A 20,117-nucleotide genomic window follows, 5' to 3' on the forward strand; every position below is an offset into this window, starting at 1 on the left:
GTACCACACATGATTAGGATAGGTTTTTCAACCTCAATTAACTTAACCTAGAAACTCCTTCACTGGCATGCCTAGAAATTTTTCTGCTAGATGATTCTAGATCCTGTAAAATTGACAATCCAGATTAACCATAACAATGCTATCTACAAATTCCAGATAAATTTGAGAAATAAATGTTGATGTTACATAATTGTGGACTAAATCTTCTTTAGTATATCTTGTTACCAAATACCTTGTTGTCAAAACAGTTAAAGTAAAACATTCATCCCACAGTACAATGAGGTGAGGTGACTACAGTTCCAAATCATCTGATATATATTTCCTGAATTACTAAGAGGATCTCCATTAATTGAAATACAAAGTAATGATAGACATGAAAATATTAATTAAACTGATTCAAACAGTACATATTATATACCTGTATTTAAATATACAATATTTATAAATATGTACAAATTTATATAAATCAAAAGTTTTTTAATGAATAAGGAGATATGAATTACTGCTACATTGACTTGATCATTACATATTGTAAATATGTATTAGGTTATCTAAAAATACAACTTATGGGCTGGAGAGATGGCTTAGCAGTTACAGCATTTGCCTGTGAAGCCCAAGGACACAGGTTCGATTCCCCAATACCCATGTAAGCCAGATGTACAAGGGGCACATGCATCTGGAGTTTGTTTACAGTGGCTAGAGGCCCTGACACACCCTTTCTCTCTGTGTCTGTCTGTCTCTCTTTGCTTGAAAATAAATAATAAATAAAAATACAACTAATGTCGGGTGTGGTGGCACACGCCTTTAATTCCAGCACTTGGAGGCAGAGGTAGGAGGATCACTGTGAATTTAAGACCATCCTGAGACTACATAGCTAATTCCAGGTCAGCCTGAGCCAGAGTGAGATCCTACCTTGAAAAGCCAAAAAAATAAAAATAAAAAATAATAATACTTATAAAACTTATAACTTATAAAAATGTACATGAAAAATGATAAATTCTAGGAGGAGATGAGGAGATAGTTCAGTCTGTATATAGTGCTTGTAGTGCAATCATGAGGACCTGAATTTCATCGCCAGTGCCTATATAAAAATACTGGTTGTAGTACTACATGCCTGTAGTCCCAGTGTTGAAGCAGAGCCAGGAAAATCCCTGGAGATTGCTACCAGCCTGTATAGCCTAATTGATAAGCTCCAGGCTAATGATATAGACTATGCCTTAAAGGAAGTGGATGGCATTCTTGAAGATGACATCTTAGGTTGTTTCTGGCCTCTATACATATATACATGTACATATATCCCCACATACACATGCACATCCACACTCCCCTCACACATGTGTAACAATTTTTTTGAATTTTAAAATAATAAATGTTAAAACTAAATTTTTGTCAATATGAAAGGAACAAAAGTATGAAATTATATTTTCCATGGGTTCTGGGGAATCCAAACTAAGAGTCTCCAGCTAATGCAACAAGCATTTTACCCATTGAGCTTGTCTTCAAAGCCAAAGGACCCAGGTTTGACTCTCCAGGACTCACATAAGCCAGATGCACAAGGGCGTGCATGCATCTGGAGTTCGTTTGCAGTGGCTGGAGGCCCTGGCATGCCCATTCTCTTTTTCTCCCTCTACATGCCTATTTCTGTATCTCTATCTTAAATAAATAAATAAAAATAAAATATTTTTAAAAAAGAAAGTTCTGTTGTCAAGGCTAAGGTCAGTACTAATTGATGGGCATAAACATGAACTTTTAAAAGGTAGATTGACAACCTGTCAATTTAGCATAACAAGAGTAGTAGTCTCCCCTATAGGGCCTATGACCTCCCCAGTCATAAGCTTTTGACCAGGTTTACAGTAGTAGGCATGAATTTCTCCTGTGGAGCTGGTCTCAAATACAATCAGAAAGTAGTCATTTACTACTGTAACAGCCATGCCACTATTGCAACAGTGGGTACATCTTGCCTGGAAGGTTGGTTGTGGAGTCCAGAGTGTCTACAGCTGGGTAAGACTGTTGATGACTATTGGGACATAAATGCAAAATGTTCCCCATAGGTTCATGTGTTCGAAAACTTGGTGCTCAGCTTGTGACACTGTTTGAGAAGGCCCAGGAACCTTCAGGACTGCTAAAGGAAGTGGGTCACTGGGGGGTAGGTCCTGGGGTTTTATAGCCTTACCTCACTTCCTTTTCATCCTCCACTTCCTCACTCTTGCTGCAATATGACAAGCTAGTCTCCTACTCCTGCTATCATGCTTTCCTCACCATGATGGAGTGCATTCCCTCAAAACTGTAAGAACTTAAGGTGTGTCATGGTTACTATTACTGTGCTTATTCAGATCAAAGAGAAAAGAAGCAAAGATGTATGAAAAAGTGAAATTTAGAAAGGAAAGTTTGTGACGAAGTTTAAAATTCTGGTCATGGAGAATGTAGAGAACAAAACATTTGTAAATGTTAAGAAAGATGAATTTGATTAACGAGAAACCTCACTGTCTTCACTGGGACAATAAAAAGGGTTCCCTGAGGACAAAACCTCACCCACTGAAAGCTCTAACTTGTAAGAATGAAAACTCTTTTGAACTGAGAAAGCCTAAACAAAGAAGGGATTTCTTACTCAAAATCAACTGTCTAGGAAAGTGTTTCCACAGATTTAGCAACTAAGACACACAGAAACCATTATACCTTGTGACTACATTTTTGGTTCGAGGAAGGAAGACTTAATCCAAAGCTAGCAACAGAATTTGGCAATATTGTCTACATAGTAATGATTTTGGAGGAATGTAAGTTGCAAGGCTAATATAATTATGGAGTATTTCACTACAGTTTCAGAGAGCCAACTGAGAAGCCATTGCCTGAAGAAGTGAAGATGAAGCCTAAGTTTTGATGGAGTCCCCAGTATGTTAGAGATGCCTGAAACATTGAATGTCCTCCAAGAAAAGCTATAGGCTCAGAGAGGAGCCATACAAATAGAGAAAATATGAGTTCTACCACTGGCATTTCTGCAGTGGTGGGGCTACCTCAACACTTTGGAACCCATATGATTTCATCATGTGTCTCAGATTCTGGACAGGAAGCTGCAGGATTTTGTGTTCCCTTCTGTGTTTCAGACTTACTTTTATCCAGTGCCACCATTCATCTCTTTTAGAATATGAATGCTTACTCTGTTGCATTACATGTTGAAGTACATAATTTGAATTTTTATTTAATTGAATGTCACAATAAAGAGATTACTTTGGTCCCCAAAAGAGACTTTGGACTTTCTTTTATATTTGAGAGCAACAAACAGAGAGAGAAAGAGGGAGAGAGAGAAAGAATGGATATGCCAGGGCTTCCAGCCACTGCAAATGAACTCTAGACGAGTGTGTCCCCTTGTGCATCAGGCTAACGTGGGTCCTAGGGAACCAAGCCTTGAACCGAGGTCCTTAGGCTTCACAGGCAAGTGCTTAACCACTAAGCCATCTCTCCAGTACAAGATTTTGGATTTTTGAATGGTGTTGGGACTGTTAAAGATTATGGGCACTTGCATAGTTGGACAAAATGCATTTTGTATTATGAAATGGCCATGAGCCTATGGGGGTCACAGATAGAATGTTGTAGTTCAAATGCAAAAATATCCTCCACAGGCTCATGTGTTTTAAACACTTGGTCTCCAGCTTATGGCATTGTTTGAGAAGGTTGTGGAACCTTTAGGATGTACAGCCTTGCTGAAGGAAGTGGGTCACAAGGTCCTGAAGTTTTTTTTTCAGTTTTTAATTTTATTAATTATGAACTTCACTGTATAAACATTCCCATTGGATTATACTTTTATAACCCCTTTCCCCCACTCCCATGCCACTGAAAGCCCTCTTCAGTTGGGTTTTCACTGTAGGGTTATGAGTGCATCAGTTGACTTCTGTTGGGGGAGACAATGCCTGAGAATATTCCTTTCCACCCTGTGGATCTTACAATCATTCATGCCCCTCTTCTCCAGTGTTTCTTGAACCTTGGTGGGTATAAGTCTTCTTTAGTGTAAAGCTCCCTACAGCCTATGAATTTCTGCTTAGATGAGTCTCAAGTATCCTCAAGTGTCTATCAACATCTCCCTGGAGCCGGTTGTCATACTAGCAGTGATGGCAGTACTCACGTTTAAATCACCACTTCCTCTGTATTGTCTCCTGAACCCTGGCTGTTGTGATAGAGGTGGCTCATCTTGTTCTGGGCAATCAGCTGTCTTTTCTTGTCACGTTAATGGACCTTGATTCTCCACTGTTTTCACTGCCATCTGTAGAAAAATCAGATTATTCAAACAAGAGTCAGAGCAGCATGGATTAAAGATGATCAGTGCTGGGAGTGTGGGTGGTGTAATTCTAATCCTAGCACTCAGGAGGTAGGAGGAGCACTCTAAGTTTGAGACAACCTGAGAATACATAGTGAATTCCAGGTCAACCTGGGCTACAGCAAGACCCTACCTTGAAAACACAAAAAAGAGGATAAGCATAGTTATTTAAGAGACTTTTTGATGGGTATAGTCACTCTTATTCACCAAATACCAGTGGAAACTTCTTTCTGGAGTCTATGACTTTCCTTTGCACAAGATTCTGACTTGGTTTACCATGCCAGATATGAGTTCTCTCCCACTGGGCGTGCCTCATATCCAATCAGATAAATGCTGACTACCTGTATAGGCTATGTGCCACTATTGCACTTGTCTATCTGGTTAGGTGCATAGCTTACAGGGTAACCTGCTTATTAATGCTGTTGATATTCATTATTCCCCAGGAACTTGCATAATACTGTCCAGCAATATAAGAGCTAGTCAGCAGGAAGTTCACTTCATTGTAAGTTCCAGCATGATCTCTTGAAGTTGGACCTGAAATTTTATAGCCTGGCCCCACTTCCTGCTTTTCCTCTGCTAGCTCTGGCTGAAAGTTATCCAGGCACCAGTAGCAGGAGGGTTATGGAGGACAACAACACACAGTGAGATCTGCTATAAAATTTTTGGGAAATTTTGCAGAAAAGGGAACGAAAAGAATGTCAGAGCCACATGTTGGGTCATGATACACAGAGACACTTCTCCTACCCATGTCTGTGGGCTAACTCCACAATTCATAACCCATATACCTCAACAAGGAGGGACCAAGGGTCGGGGTAGGACACGGATGACCCTAACAATGGTACTAACATGACTGTATTTACTGAGTACAAAATTAATTAATAAAAAAATAAATTAAAAAATTCCTCTTACAGCAGGAACTGTCTTTGCATTCAAAGGGCACTGTAGGATGCTTTATTATTTGGGGAGGGAAGGTGCTCTATGCATCAAGCTGAGGCGGCTCATACTGGAAGGAAGAGAGAAGAAAGAACTGGTGATGTATGTAGGTCAGTGGTAGAAAATTCACCTAAGATGTATGAAGTCCCAGGTTACTTGGGCTTGATTTATAGCACTGGAAAAATGCTCAATAAAAGGGGCAGGGGGCAGTAGCTCAAATCCTACACAGAAGGATAACTCATGAACTTTGGGGGACAGGGGCTGGCCAGCCAAGGATCTGCAGAAGTCCAAGGGTAAGACAGGAGATGGAATGAAAGAGAACACTGAGGAAAATTATCCCAATATTTTTGTATAGATTGCTGATTAGCTTTTCTTTATTGTTTGGCCCTTTTTTGTTTGTTTGTTTTTGTTTTTCAAGGTAAGGACTCACTCTAGCTCAGGCTGACCTGGAACTCACTATGTAGTCTCAGGATGGCCTCAAACTCATGGCCATCCTCCTACCTCTGCCTCCCAAGTGCTGGGATTAAAGGCATGCTCCACCACACCCAGCTCTTATTTGGCCTTTTAAAATATTACTTGTGTAATATATTCACTATTAAAAAGAAACAAGAGGACTGGAGAGATAGCTTAGCAGGTAAGGCACTTGCCTGTGAAGCCTAAGAACACATGTTCAAATCTCCAGATCCCACATAGCCAGATGCAGTGACACAAGTATACAATGCATGTGCACAAGGGGGAGCATACGACTGGAGTTCATTCATAGTGGCTGAAAGGCCCTAACATGCCCACTCTCTCTGTCTTTCTCTTATTTTCAAAAGGGGGGGAGGAATCTGGGCATGGTGGCACACGCCTTTTATCCAAGAACTCGGGAGGCAGAGGTAGGAGGATGGCCATGAGTTCGAGGCCAACCTGAGACTACATAGTGAATTCCAGTTTGGCCTGGGCTAGAGTGATACCCCACCTCAAGAACTCCAAAAAAAACAAAAAGGAAAAAAGAAATAAAAGAAAAGAAACAAGCTTTCAAGCACAGAAGAGAAAAAGGTAAATAAAGGTAAATGTGAAAGCTCCCCCTCTCCCTGGAGCTATTTTAATTTTTTCACTTTTTTCTACTATTTTTTTGTTTTTTCAAGGTAGGTTCTCACTCTAGCCTATGCTGACCTAGAATTTACTATGTAGTCTCAGGCTGGCCTCGAACTCACTCTTACCTCTGCCTACCAAGTGCTGTGACTAATGGCATTCACCACCATGCCCAGCCTTAATTTTTATTTGTGTGTGTGTGTGTGTGTGTGTGTGTGTGTGTGTGTGTGCGCGCGCGTGCGTGCATGCGCATGCGCACATGTGCATATAGGTGTGCCAGAGTCTCCTATGGCTGTAAACTTCATTTCAGACACATGGACCTGGCTTTACATGGATGCTGATGAATTGAACCTGGGCCAGTAGGCTTTGAAAGCAAGCACCATTAACTGCTAAGAGATATCCCTAGTCCCCAAATTTGCTTTTACACAAAAACAGACATATGTTGTTCATGGTTAAATAGCTGGCAAGAGGTATGTATATGTAAGCAGGCATGGTAGAGGTGTGGTCCTGCTTATCACTGGCATAGAATAAACATTCCCATTGCACAATGAAGGAATGAGGACACAGCTAGGAAAAACTGGGTTAAAGCAAGACAAAACCTAGCAAAACAGCTGGAGAAATGACTCAGTTAAAAGTACTTACTTACAAAGCCTACACGTCCAGGTTCAATTTCCCAGCCACGCACTAAACTGGATGCAAAAAGTGGTGCAAGCATCTGACATTCGCCAAGTGTGGTGGTGCACACCTTTAATCCCAGCACTTAGGAGACAAAGGTAGGAGGATTGCAGTGAGTTTGAGGCCAGCCTGAGAGTATATAGTGAATTCCAGGTCAGCCTGGGCTACAGCGAGACCCTACCTTGAAAAATCAAAACAACACCAAAAAGAAAAAGTCAAGCCAGTGTGGTAGTGCACACCTTTAATCCTAGAACTCAGAAGGCAGAGGTAGGAGGATTGCTGTGAGTTTGAGGCCACCCTGAGACTACATAGTGAATTCCAGGTCAGCTTGGGCTAGAGCGAGACCCTGCCTTGAAAAACCAAACACTATTAAAATAAAGTAAAATATAAGCAGGGCGTGGTGGTGCATGCCTTTAATCCCAGTACTCACGAGGCAGAGGTAGGAGGATGGCCATGAGTTTGAGGCTACCCTGAGATTACATAATGAATTCCAGATCAGCCTGAACTAGAGTGAAACCCTACCTCGAAAAAAAAAAAAAGAATAAGAAAATAAAATAATAAGTGATAAATAAATAGAAGCATCTGACATTCATTTGCAGAGGTAAGGGACTGTGGTCCAACTCTCCCCACACATACACACATGTGCGAATAAATAAATAAATAAATAAATATTTCTTTTAGAAGCAGCAAAGGGCTAGAGAGATGGCTTAGCAGTTAAGGTACTTGCTTGCAATACCTGACTGCCCCATTCCCCAGTACCCATGTAAAGCCAGGTGCAACCTTTCTCTCTCTCTCTCTCAAATAAATATTTTTTTTTAATGTAGAACAAACATTAAATCCCACAGGTTTGTGCTTAGCATCTGGGGCTTGAGATGGCTTATGTGGGACCTGGAGAATCAAACCTGGGTCCTCAGGCTTTACAGACATGTGCTTTAACTGCTAAGCCATCTCTCCAGCCCATGGGGCTTGAGGTAGAATTATGTGGTCTCTACAGCTCTTCCACCTATAGTACATGGGACCTCTCTTGAACTGGCTGTACTTTGTGCCTGTAGGTTTCCGCAATCTCAAATGTCCTTGGGTCTTTATTGCAACTTAGGTTTTACCTGCTCAGCTTTATGCACTGGCTTCCTAAGGTCTCATTATAAGGAATCTGACACTGCCATACATTGCCTGGCCTCAGTGACTTTCTGGAACCTTGGTGTGAGCCTACATCACTCTCTAAGTCTTACAACTTTTGTGCCTGCAAAGCCAGTGCCCCATGGATCATGGATGACACAAGTTGTGTTACAAGCTCAAGATGTAGTTGCAGTGGTTTCTTTGAGCCGACAGGTTAATCCTGGAAAATATTTCCTTAGGTGATCATTTTATTTTTATTTATTTTTTTATTTTATATTTTTTGATCCTCTGTCAGACAAACAAAACAAAAAACTGCAGTGAGGCCTAGAGAAGAGAGTAGTAATAGGCATGTGGAAGCTGGCCTGAGGCAGGGGGATTGCTGTGAGTCAAGGAATAGCATGGGGTATCCAAAAGATACTCATTCTCAAAACAAACAAGGAGCTTTTAGTCCAAGCACTTTTGAGGCAGAGGTAGGAGGATCACTGTGAGTTCAAGGCCAACTTGACTACATAGTGAATTCCTGGATAGCCTGAGCTACAGTGAAACTCTACCACAAACAGTAATAAAATAATAATATAGAACTAAAAAGGGCAGTATAGCTAGGCATGGTGGCACACACCTTTAATCCCAGCACTTGGGAGGCAGAGGTAGTAGGATCGCTTTGAGTTCCAGACTACATACAGAATTCCAGGTTAACCTGGACTAGAGTGAAACCCAACCTCAAGAAATTATATAAAAAAGGCAGTGTACAGTCATTCTAGGTCTTTCTTTCCCGTGTCATCTCCCTGTTCTGTCCCATTTCATGTACAAAAGGCTGCGATGAACCCTCATGGTGGCTAACAGATGGGTGATCACGATCAAAATTCCACACTTAGAGGCTAGGAATATGGTTAAAGGATTTTGTTTGTCAAGCCCCAAAGCCACCCACATAAGCTAGATACAAAAAGTGGCCCATGGGTCTGGTGCCCAATTACTGTGGCAACAGGCCCTGATGTTCATGTGTGCATTCACGTGCACATATACACACACACATATGCAAATAATTTTTTGAAAAATTCCACACTTAAGGAAACCATATCTAGAACTGGGAAACAAGTCAGAATATTATCCAAATAACGATTTTGCTTTCCAACGTCAAGCTCCCATTAATCTTAGGCTGTAAGAGGATCTACACTTTTTAAATTTTCTCTAAATTAATTATGGTAGCTCCATTTAACCAGTGCTGACTTCACTCTCCATTGGAGATTTTGCTTCTCTTTTTCAGATGGGAGTGGGACCTGAGGAGGTAAATGACCCAGTGCACTTCATCCCAGCCCCAGCTGAAACCACAGAGGAACTGGGGAAATGAGCAAATGTGATGCTTTCTTAGTGAATCTGATATCAGCACAAGGGTGAAGGAGCTAGACACTGAGGACACTCAACACCTACCAAAGCAGGGATTGAGAGGCTCCTAAGAGCCCATCACTTCAGTAGATTTAAAATGCACCCAACATAGCTCAGGGAATTTTGCGGAAGAGAGGGCAGAAAAATTGTTAGATGCACAAGTTGGGATGTTATGCAAAGAGACATTGCCTTTCCCCCATAACTGACTGCTGCCCCCACAATGCATGACCAACAATCCCCATGGGGTTGACCTGCATCCCCACTGAGGAGGGCCTCATCGGAAAATGGGTAGGGATGAGGGAAAGGATAGTACCAACATGTGTTGTTTACATTCAAAATATTCTGTATCTAATAAAATAAAATTTGAAAAATTCGCACTTAGAAAATTGAGCCACAAATATCCCTAGCAGGTCTTTCTGGTCCCAGGAGTCCAAGGCAGCAACAACTTGCCTGAACTTGGTGGAATTTCTCCTAATCCAACATACAGCACACTCTCCCACCCTGTATCAAATTATGGGGTTTGCAGAGGTCCCAGAAAGGGTACAGGGCAGCCCTGGTGGTCAGCCCTGGATTCCACCGGCAATGTCCTCTTGCCACCCTAGTCAACCCCGGCTACATAGTGGGAAAGGCTTAAAGTAGATGAGGGAGTCACTAATGACCTGGAGCTGGCCTCTGTAGGGATGAGGGAAAAGAGGGTACCAACACATGATGTCCTGATATGTATTGATAAAAAATATGTTAATAATAATAATAAATGTAGGGTTAAGATCCTGGGAGCCTATGGTTATATTTGCTTTAAATGATTAATATGTAATTGCATTGTATTTACTTCTATTTTTTTATTTTTTGTTCATTTATTTATTTATTCATTTGAGAGCAACAGACACAGAGAGAAAGACAGATAGAGGGAGAGAGAGAGAATGGGCACGCCAGAGCTTCCAGCCACTGCAAACGAACTCCAGACGTGTGCGCCCCCTTGTGCATCTGGCTAACGTGGGACCTGGGGAATTCAGCCTCAAACTGGGGTCCTTAGGCTTCACAGGCAAGCGCTTAACCGCTAAGCCATCTCTTCAGCCCATGTATTTACTTCTATTTAAAGACATCTTACTTAACATATATTTCTTGGGGGTTGTAATAAGGATTGAACCCAGGGACTTACACCTATTAGACAAATAATGTCTTTAAAAAATAAAAATAAAACGGGATCTCATTAAGTTGCCAAGAGTGACCTTGATGTCATTCTATAGCTCAAGTAGGCCTTGAAATTTTAACACTCCTGCTTCAGCCTCCTGAGGAGCTGGGGTTACAGAGGCTGTGGCACCAGACAATATGTGTTTCTTAAGATGATTATATGCAGTATTTTTCATAAGAAAACACTAGGCAAAAAGTGTTTATTTGCTGGGCATGGTAGCACATGCCTTTAATCCCAGCACTCAAGAGGCAGGTGTAGAAGAATTGCTGTGAGTTTGAAGCCAGCCTGAGACTACATAGTGAATTCCAGGATATCCTAGGCTAAAGCGAGACCCTACCTTAAAAAACAAAAACAACAACAACAACAAAAAGATTGCTTCCTTAGCCAGGCATGGTGGTGCACACCTTTAATCCCAGCACTTGGGAAGCAGAGGTAGGAGGATCACCATGAGTTCGAAGCCACCCTGAGACTACATGCTAAATTCCAGGTAAGCCTAGGCTACAGTGAGACCCAACCTTAAAAAAAAACAACAACAGCAACAAAAAAGATTTTATTGCCAAGGCATTTTGTTGCCCACTAGAATTAGATGAAGACACTACTACTGCTAAAGACATTGTATGCTTTGGTTTCAGAACACTTATAAATCAAGCTAGAACAGAGCTGGAAGCCTCATCCCTACTGACTAGCAGTCATGATTCTGGAAAGTTCCATGCAGCCTGCTGGGGGAGAAAACTTGCCAAGAGTCTTAACAAGCAGCAGACCCTACAAGCTACACAACTGCCAGGAAGGCAAGAAGTGCCCACTAGGTGCAATAGTGACATGGAAAAAATAGGGGTAAACAACAGCTTTCTGACTGGAATTGAGAGAATTCATGCCTTGTACTAGAAACCTAGTCAATAGCCTATGACTGAGAAAGCCCTAAGCCCTAGGGCTGAAAGATACTATTGCTGTTTGGCTATATGGGTAAATTACAGCTTGTGCCCACAAGATCTCCCTCTAAATATTTATATTTGTGTTCATATATTAATATTGATCGCACTTTTGGTTAGAGTTTTTAGTTTTACAGGGTGATGACTACTGGCAGACTCAAAATATCAAAGTGCTGTGAAGAAGTGACAGTTGAGTATTTAACATTAAATGACTCATCCCTAACACACGCACCAAAGCTCAGGGACCAATGCAAAAGAGGTGATGGAAAAGAGTGCTTTGGAATGCTGTCTTCCAGAACCAAAGTAACAGCTGTTGCTACTTGTACAAAACTTGCATAATGTTAGGCACAACAACATGTAGTCATGGACAATGGAGGAGAACAAAATATCCCATTAAAATAGAAGGACATGGGCTGCAGAGATGGCTTATCAGTTAAGGTGCTTGCCTGCAAAGCCAAAGGACCTAGGTTTGAGTCCCCAGGACCCACATAAGCCAGATCCACAAGATGGAGCATCTGGAGTTCATTTGCAGCAGCTGGAGGCCCTGGTGCGCCCATTCTCGCTCGCACTCTCTTTTGCTCTCTCAAATAAATAAATGAAAAAAAATTTAAAAATTAAAATAGAAGGACAAACTGGAAAGAAGAGGGTTTCAGTGGAAAGGGGGGATGGGAACAAAAGAAAGTAATAGGAGGTGATTATGATCAAGATATAAAGGGAATAAAAATGGAGCGGGGACCTAATAGGTTGCATTGTATATATGTAAGTAGAACAGATTAATGGGGGTGGTGAAAGGCCTAAGTGAGGTCAGGGGAAGAGATTGAGAAAAGGAAAGGTGGAGGGAGGGCTAATCAAAATCTAAGAGGATATAAATAAGTCATGTGGAAACCTACTTTTTTGGACAATTAACACCCAGGAGCCATAGATTATTACTAGAAAAGTTTCAGTGACAGGGATGGGATACCTTCCAGTGAGTTGTTGGCCAGGGAGATCTCTGATGCCCCCAAAACATTACAGGCCATTGCCAAAGCCCTTGGTTTCCCACCAGGAATAGATGGTAAGACCCTATTGCTGAAGTCTCCATATACTTGGACTGCAAGGTCACTGAGAAATCCTGCTGGACCTGAGATGAAAACCTCCTCCATGTAGACCAGCTGACAGAAAGCTGGAGAAAGCTATGCTGCATGCAGTTCAATGGGAGACAGAAATCATCAGTGAAGATACTCAACAGTGGACACTGCAAGCCTTATATTTTGCCAGCAGGCCAAATGAGCCAACAGGTGCAATAGTGACACATCTATTATGGGGGAAACCAACCACCCTCTAATTGGACTGGAGGCCCACTCCATGGGAAGGAATACATCCCTGATACTGAAAACCTACAACAGGGGTAGTCATGAGCCCTATGGGTGTAGCGTCTACTGCTGTTTGGCTAAATGTATATACTTTGCTCATCAAACTGCACAGTAAGCATTTCTCTTAATGTTCATACCCATATATTGATGCTACTCTCACTTTTGGTTAGAGAAGCTTCTCTTTTCAGATGGCAGTGACCTTGGGATGACTCAGAAGGCACCAAGGTTCTGAGAAGTAACAGAGGAGTGCTCAGCACTGCAATATCTCTATCACACCTTCCAAAGCTCAGGGTACATTGTGGAAGAGGTGGCAGAAAGAATGTAAGAGCCAAAGGAAGGGCAGGACTCCTTACAACGTGCTCCCCCCAGACACACAATGGCCTGAATATCCATGACCTCACATTACCTGACACTACCTACAAAAGACTATCATAATAGGAGGAAAAGATGATGACATCAAAATAAAAGAGAGACTGAATGAGAGTGGGAGGGGATATGATGGAGAATGGACTTTCAAAGGGGAAAGTGGGAGGAGGAGGGAATTACCATGGGATATTGTTTATAATCATGGAGGTTGTCAATAAAAAAAATTTTAAAAAATAAAGTAGGGCTGGAGAGATGGCTTAGCGGTTAAGCACTTGCCTGTGAAGCCTAAGGACCCCGGTTCAAGGCTCGGTTCCCCAGGTCCCACGTTAGCCAGATGCACAAGGGGGCGCACGTGTCTGGAGTTCGTTTGCAGTGGCTGGAAGCCCTGGCGCGCCCATTCTATCTCTCTCCCTCGATCTGTCTTTCTCCCTGTGTCTGTCGCTCTCAAATAAATAAATAAAAAATGAACAAAAAAAATTAAAAAATAAAGTAAATATTAAAAAAATATATGAGGTAGGAGCTAGTGAGATTGTTCAGTGGTTAAAGGCACTTGCTTGCAAAGCCCGGGTTCATTTCTCCAGCACCCACATAAAGGCAATTCCAAAAAGCGGCATAAGGATCTGGTGTTCATTTGCAAGTCAAAAACATACATATATAAAAAAAAAATTTTAGTAAAAGGTGAAAGATCTATTTGATCTGAAGAGAAACAAGAGCAATAAAAATATTTTAAATACATCATGTATATATATATAAGGGTCAATAAAAAGTTAAAAGAGGGCTGGAGAGATGGCTTAGTGGTTAAGTGTTTGCCTGAGAAGCCTAAGGACCCCGGTTCGAGGCTCAATTCCCCAGGACCCATGTCAGCCAGATGCACAAGGTGGCACATGCATCTGGAGTTCGTTTGCAGTGGCTGGAGGCCCTGGCACACTCATTCTCTCTCTGCCTCTTTCTATCTCTTTGTCTGTCTGTCACTCTCAAATAAATAAACAAAAAAATGAGATAAATTTGATCCTGAAAATCTGAAATGGTAGGGATAACATTTTAAACATTTTACTGACTGCAAATTTATTTGTCTTTTAGCTTTAAAACAATGCTGTCCACTATCCTTTACTCATATATATATGTTTGCTTTTGTTTTTGTTTTTGTTTTTTTTTTTTTGATTTTTTGAGGTAGGGTCTCACTCTAGCCCAGGCTGACCTGGAATTCACTATGGAGCCTCAGGGTGGCCTCGAACTCACGGCAATTCTCCTACCTCTGCCTCCTGAGTGCTGGGATTAAAGGCATACACCACCACGCCCGGCCATATTTATTTTTTTACTAGCACAGAAAATTAGGTTTTGTTACAGTATTTTCAAATAATTTGTTTTGATGGGGAGGTAATATGATGGAGAATGGAATTTCAAAGGGGAAAGTGGGGGGGGAGGGTATTACCATGGGATATTTTTTATAATCATGGAAAATGTTAACAAAAATTGTGAAAAGAAAAAAAATAATTTGTTTTGGTTTTCATCCCCTCAATGAAGTTATGAAATTTGTAGGAAAAACAACAGAACTGGAAAAACTTATACTAAGTGAGTTAATCCAAACATAGAAGAATGAAGCCACAAATTTAGCTAATTTTCCATAGTTTCATTGCACACTAAAAATGTTATAAATTTCCAGAAAAGTCTCATCTATACATTGGCAAACTTCCTCTTCCTTTTTAAAGAATATATCATGTTGATCCATTAATACTGATCTCTAAGCCAATAACATTATAACCCAAACCTGAATGAAACTTATCTACTACATATATGTTCTTCATGAGACACACCACATCCTTTGAGCTTTAGCCTTATTATTAGCAATCCCTTTAAATAGTGAAACCATCAATAAATGACCCAAATTTGGTATTAAGTAGTCCATGAAAAGGGCAATTACACCAGGCGTGGTGCATATGCCTTTAATCCCAGCACTCTGGAGTTTGAGGTAGAAGAACCCATGTTCATTCAAGGCAAGCCTGGGACTAAAGGTGAGATTCAGGTCAGCTTGATCTAGAGTGAGATCCTACCTCAAAAAAAGCAATAAGAAAGAACACTTACAGCATAAGATAAGAGCTGAAATACAAAAGGCAGTGTGTCCCCTATTCAATCTTAGCTGGGAACACTGAGTACCTGGCACTCTGTGCAGACTCATGAGTGACCATAGAAGTATTGTGAATACTAATTGTAAGAATACAGATAAATGCAAACAAATGAGTAAACTTACAACATTATATATATATAAAACCATGTGTATATACACATACTCACTTACACATGGGTATGTTCCATTTAAATTATGAGCAGAAATTTCTATTTTTTTTTTTTTGAGCTAGGGTCTTGCTGTATTCCAAGCTGGCCCAAAATCGTGTAGACCAGGCTGGCCCTGACCTTGTAATTCTCCTGCCTCCACCTCTCTAATGTTAGGATTATAAATGTGAGCCACCATACTGGGCTTTCATTTATTTATTTATTTTTAGAAATGGCTAATTATTGAAGCAGATTGTTGTGTAGGTGTCTGCTCATTATACTAGTTACTCTAATTTTATGTCTATTTGCAATTTCTCATACTAACAAGCTATACAAAGTTTTATTGTTGTATTGGATTATTATTCCATTTTTCCTTGATGATCTTTTCCATATCAACATGTTAAAGTTTGTAACTATCAAAGATGTGAGGTCCAAGTGAATTTATGGCACAGGTTACTGGAGGTAATGGTAGCCACATGTTCTAGTCTACCATCCTCATGAATTCCTTAAACCACTATCAGTGGTCATACGCCCTGCTACTTCACTCAAACTGCTATGAGACAAAGATAGATCTTTTATTGTTAGATTCAGGGGATACTTTACAGTGCTTGCTTTGCCTTTTTAAAATTTTTTTAATTTATTTATTTGAGAAAGAGAGCAAGGGAGAGAGATGGAGATGGAAACAGAGAATGGGCACATCAGGGCCTCCAGCCACTGCAAGCAAACTCCAGATGCAAATACCACCTTGTGCAGCTGTCTCACATGGGTCCTGGGGAATCGAACCTGGGTCCTTTGGCTTTGCAGGTATGTGCTTTAAACGCTAAGCCATTCCTCCATCCCCTTTAAAAATGTTTTTATTAATCCCAGCACTCAGGAGGCAGAGGTAGGAGGACTGCCATGAGTTCGAAGCCACCCTGAGACTACATAGTGAATTCCAGGCCAGCCTGGGCTAGAGTGAGACCCTACCTCGAAAAAAAAATATTTTTATTTAGCTTTGTTTTTATTAAACTGGACTCTACAGACCACTAATTCCTTAAATGTCTCATCTCTCATTTCTATTATATCCTCCAAGGCTCAGAAAACACTGCAGAAGAGGTGATAGAAAGAAGGAAAAGCCAAAGGACAGGAAGGATTGCTTTATAATGTTGTTTTCCAGACACAAAGTAGCCAGTATATTCATGACCTCACACCAGCTGTTGTTACCTGCACAAGAACTGTGTAATATTGGACCCATCAACATGTGGTCATGGAACATGGAGGAGCGGGGAGATGACATCAAAATAGAAGAGGGACTAGTTGGAAATAAAGAGTTCAGTGGAAATGGGAGGGCAAATTGGAGACAAACCACAAAACAAAAGTTAAAAAGAAAATAGAGCTGGGCATTATGGTGCACACCTTTAATCCCAGCACCCAAGAGGCAGAGGTAGAGGTAGTAGGATTGCCATGAGTTTGAGGCCACCCTGAGACTAAATAGTGAATTTCAGGTCAGCCTGGGCTAGACTGATAGAACAAAACCCTACCTCAAAAAATTTTAAAAAGAGGGGCTGGAGAGATGGCTTAGTGGTTAAGCGCTTGCCTGTGAAGCCTAAGGACCCCGGTTCGAGGCTCGGTTCCCCAGGTCCCACGTTAGCCAGATGCACAAGGGGGCGCACGCGTCTGGAGTTCGTTTGCAGAGGCTGGAAGCCCTGGCGCGCCCATTCTCTCTCTCCCTCTATCTGTCTTTCTCTCTGTGTCTGTCGCTCTCAAATAAATAAATAAAAAAAAATAAAAAAATATTTAAAAAGAAAGAAAGAATAAAGTATAGAAAAAGCCTCATCTCTGACTTCTATATGCAACCTTTCCAACAAAATCATAGAAAAAAAACTTCCCCCAAATTGGGAAAGAGGTGCCAATGCCTTTAGAACACCAACAGACAAAACATGGAAAGAACCTCTCCTTGCCATATTATAATTAAACTAGCAAACATACAAACCAAAGGAAATATATTGAAAGTAGAGAGAAAAATCAAGTCACATATAAAGGCAAGCCCATCAGCATCACAACAGATTACTCAACACAAACTTTAAAAGCCAGAGGGCTTGGAATGATGTATTCCAAATTCTGAAAGATAACAACTGTCAACCAAGGTTAATTTATCCTGCAAAGCTATCCATTTAAATATAGAGAAATAAGGACATTCCAAACAAGAACAGGTTAAAAGAATATTTGAAGACAAAAGCTGCTCTACAGAAAATACTTGAAAGGATCCTCCATGCTGAACAGAAACATACACACACACACACACACACACACGGAACGTGGAAAAAAATAAACCATACTTAAATACTAGTTAACACAAGAAAGTGAAGGTAAAACCGGAAGAACTACAAAACAAGAAAAAATGGCAAAATTAAATACACATCTTTCAATAATAACTCTTAAAATCAATGGCCTCAATGCCCCAACCAAAAGACTTAAGTTTGCAGACTCGGTTAAAAAGCAGGATCCTTCAATTTGTTCCCTCCAAGAAACTTGCTTTTCTACACAGAATGGACACTATCTTAAGGTGAAAGGTTGGAAAATAGTGTTTTAAGCAAATGGGCCTAGAAAACAAGCAGGGGTTGCTATCCCATTATCTGACAAGGTAGACTTCAGTCCAACATTAGTTAGGATAGATAAGGAAGGTCACTTCATATTGATTAAAGGCACACTTCTACAGGAGGATATTACAATCCTAAACATATATGCACCTAACATGGGGGGGGGGCTCCAAAATTCATCAAACAAATGCTGTTAGAACTAAGGCCACAGATAACATCAAACACAGTTGTAGTGGGTGACTTCAACATCACACTCTCATCAAAACACAGGTCATCCCAGCAAAAACTAAACAGAGGAGCATCTAGATTAAATGAGGACATAGAACAAATGAACCTAACAGATATATATAGGACATTTCATCCAAATGCTTCAGAATATACATTCTTTTCATCAGCACATGGAACATTCTCTAAAATAGACCATATATTAGGACACAAAACAAATCTTAACAAATACAGAAAAATTTAAATAATTCCTGGTACTCTATCTGATCACAATGGGATCAAACTACAAATCAATAGCAAGAAAAGCTATAGTGCATACACAAAATCATGGACACTAAATACTACATTACTAAATGATGAATGGGTCAATGAAGAAATCAAGAAGGAAATCAAAAAATTTATAGAGTCAAATGATAATGAGAACACAACATACCAAAATCTTTGGGACACAATGAAGGCAGTCCTAAGAGAGAAATGTATAGCTTTAAGTGCCTATATTAAGAAATTACAAAGGTCGCAAATAAACAACTTAATGCTTCACTTTAAAGCCTTGGAAAAAGAAGAACAAAGCAAACCCAAAATCAGTAGATGGGAAAAAATAATAAAGATTAGGGCAGAAATTAATGAAATGGAAACCAAAAAAAAAAAAAAAAATCCAAAGAATCAGTGAAACAAGTATTAGCTTTTTTAAAAGAATAAACAAAATTGATAAGCATTTAGCAAATCTGACCAAAAGAAAGAGAGAAGAGACACAAATTTATAAAATTAGAGATGAAAAAGGCACTATTGTCACAGATACCAGAAAAATTCAAGACATCATAGGGACATACTATAAGAACATATACTCCATTAAGTTTGAAAATCTGAAAGAAATGGATGATTTCCTTGATTTATATAGCCTACCTAAATTAGATCAAGATGAGATTAACCACTTAAATAGACCTATAACAAGTATGGAGATCCAAGCAGTTATTAAAAAAAAAATCACCTTTTACTTTTCTGACTACTTCTGTTTCCCACAGGGACTCATATCTTACACTCTCCCCTTTGACTAGATTTTGTTATCAGTTCTCTTCTCATTTGGCATATCCTCTGATTATATCATCCATATATATAGCCTCATCTATTTCTTAGCTATTCATATTGCATCCCAAATGTCTTTCCAGACCTCCATACTCCTATAGACTCTGTATAGATGCCTCACAGATGTTTCAAACACGACCATAGCTCATTTAATCTTCTCTCTTAAACTTGTCCTTTTTCAGGCCTGACGTGGTGGTCCACACCTTTAATCCTAGCACTTGTGTGGCTGAGGTAGGAAGATTGCTGTAAGCTTAAGGCAAGCCTGGGCTACAGGGTAAATTCAAGGTCAGCCTTGGCTAGAGTGAGACCCTGCTTCAAAGAAAAAAGTCACTTGTCCTCTTTCTTTTTAACATTTTATCGTCAATTTCTACACAATATGTCATTGTGATAATCCCCTCCGAACACGTTCCCTTTTTCCCCTCCTGAGTCCCACCTCCACTGAATCTCTTCTTTCCAACAAGTCTCTATTCTGTTGTAATATCATCATTTTCCCTCTCCTATTGTGAAGGTCTTGTGTAGGTGGTGCTAGCCACTGTGAGGTCATAAATACCGTGGCCACTTTGTGTCTGGGAGAAAGTATTGCAAAACACTCTTCCCCTTCCTTTGGCTCTTACATCCTTTTAGCCA

At 40.4% G+C, this 20,117-nt stretch overlaps 1 protein-coding gene across 1 annotated transcript in view; it reads right to left on the reverse strand.

The window, feature by feature from the left end:
- Slc25a53 (solute carrier family 25 member 53) overlaps positions 1-20,117 on the reverse strand; it is a 69,798-nt gene that overhangs the window by 21,641 nt on the left and 28,040 nt on the right. The window contains exon 2 of the mRNA XM_045140210.1: positions 4,118-4,255. The gene's annotated coding sequence lies outside the window, so the exon portion shown is untranslated. The remainder of the gene's footprint in view (positions 1-4,117; positions 4,256-20,117) is intronic.

Source organism: Jaculus jaculus, chromosome X, assembly GCF_020740685.1.
Source record: "Jaculus jaculus isolate mJacJac1 chromosome X, mJacJac1.mat.Y.cur, whole genome shotgun sequence".
NCBI classification, from domain to species: Eukaryota; Metazoa; Chordata; class Mammalia; order Rodentia; family Dipodidae; genus Jaculus; species Jaculus jaculus.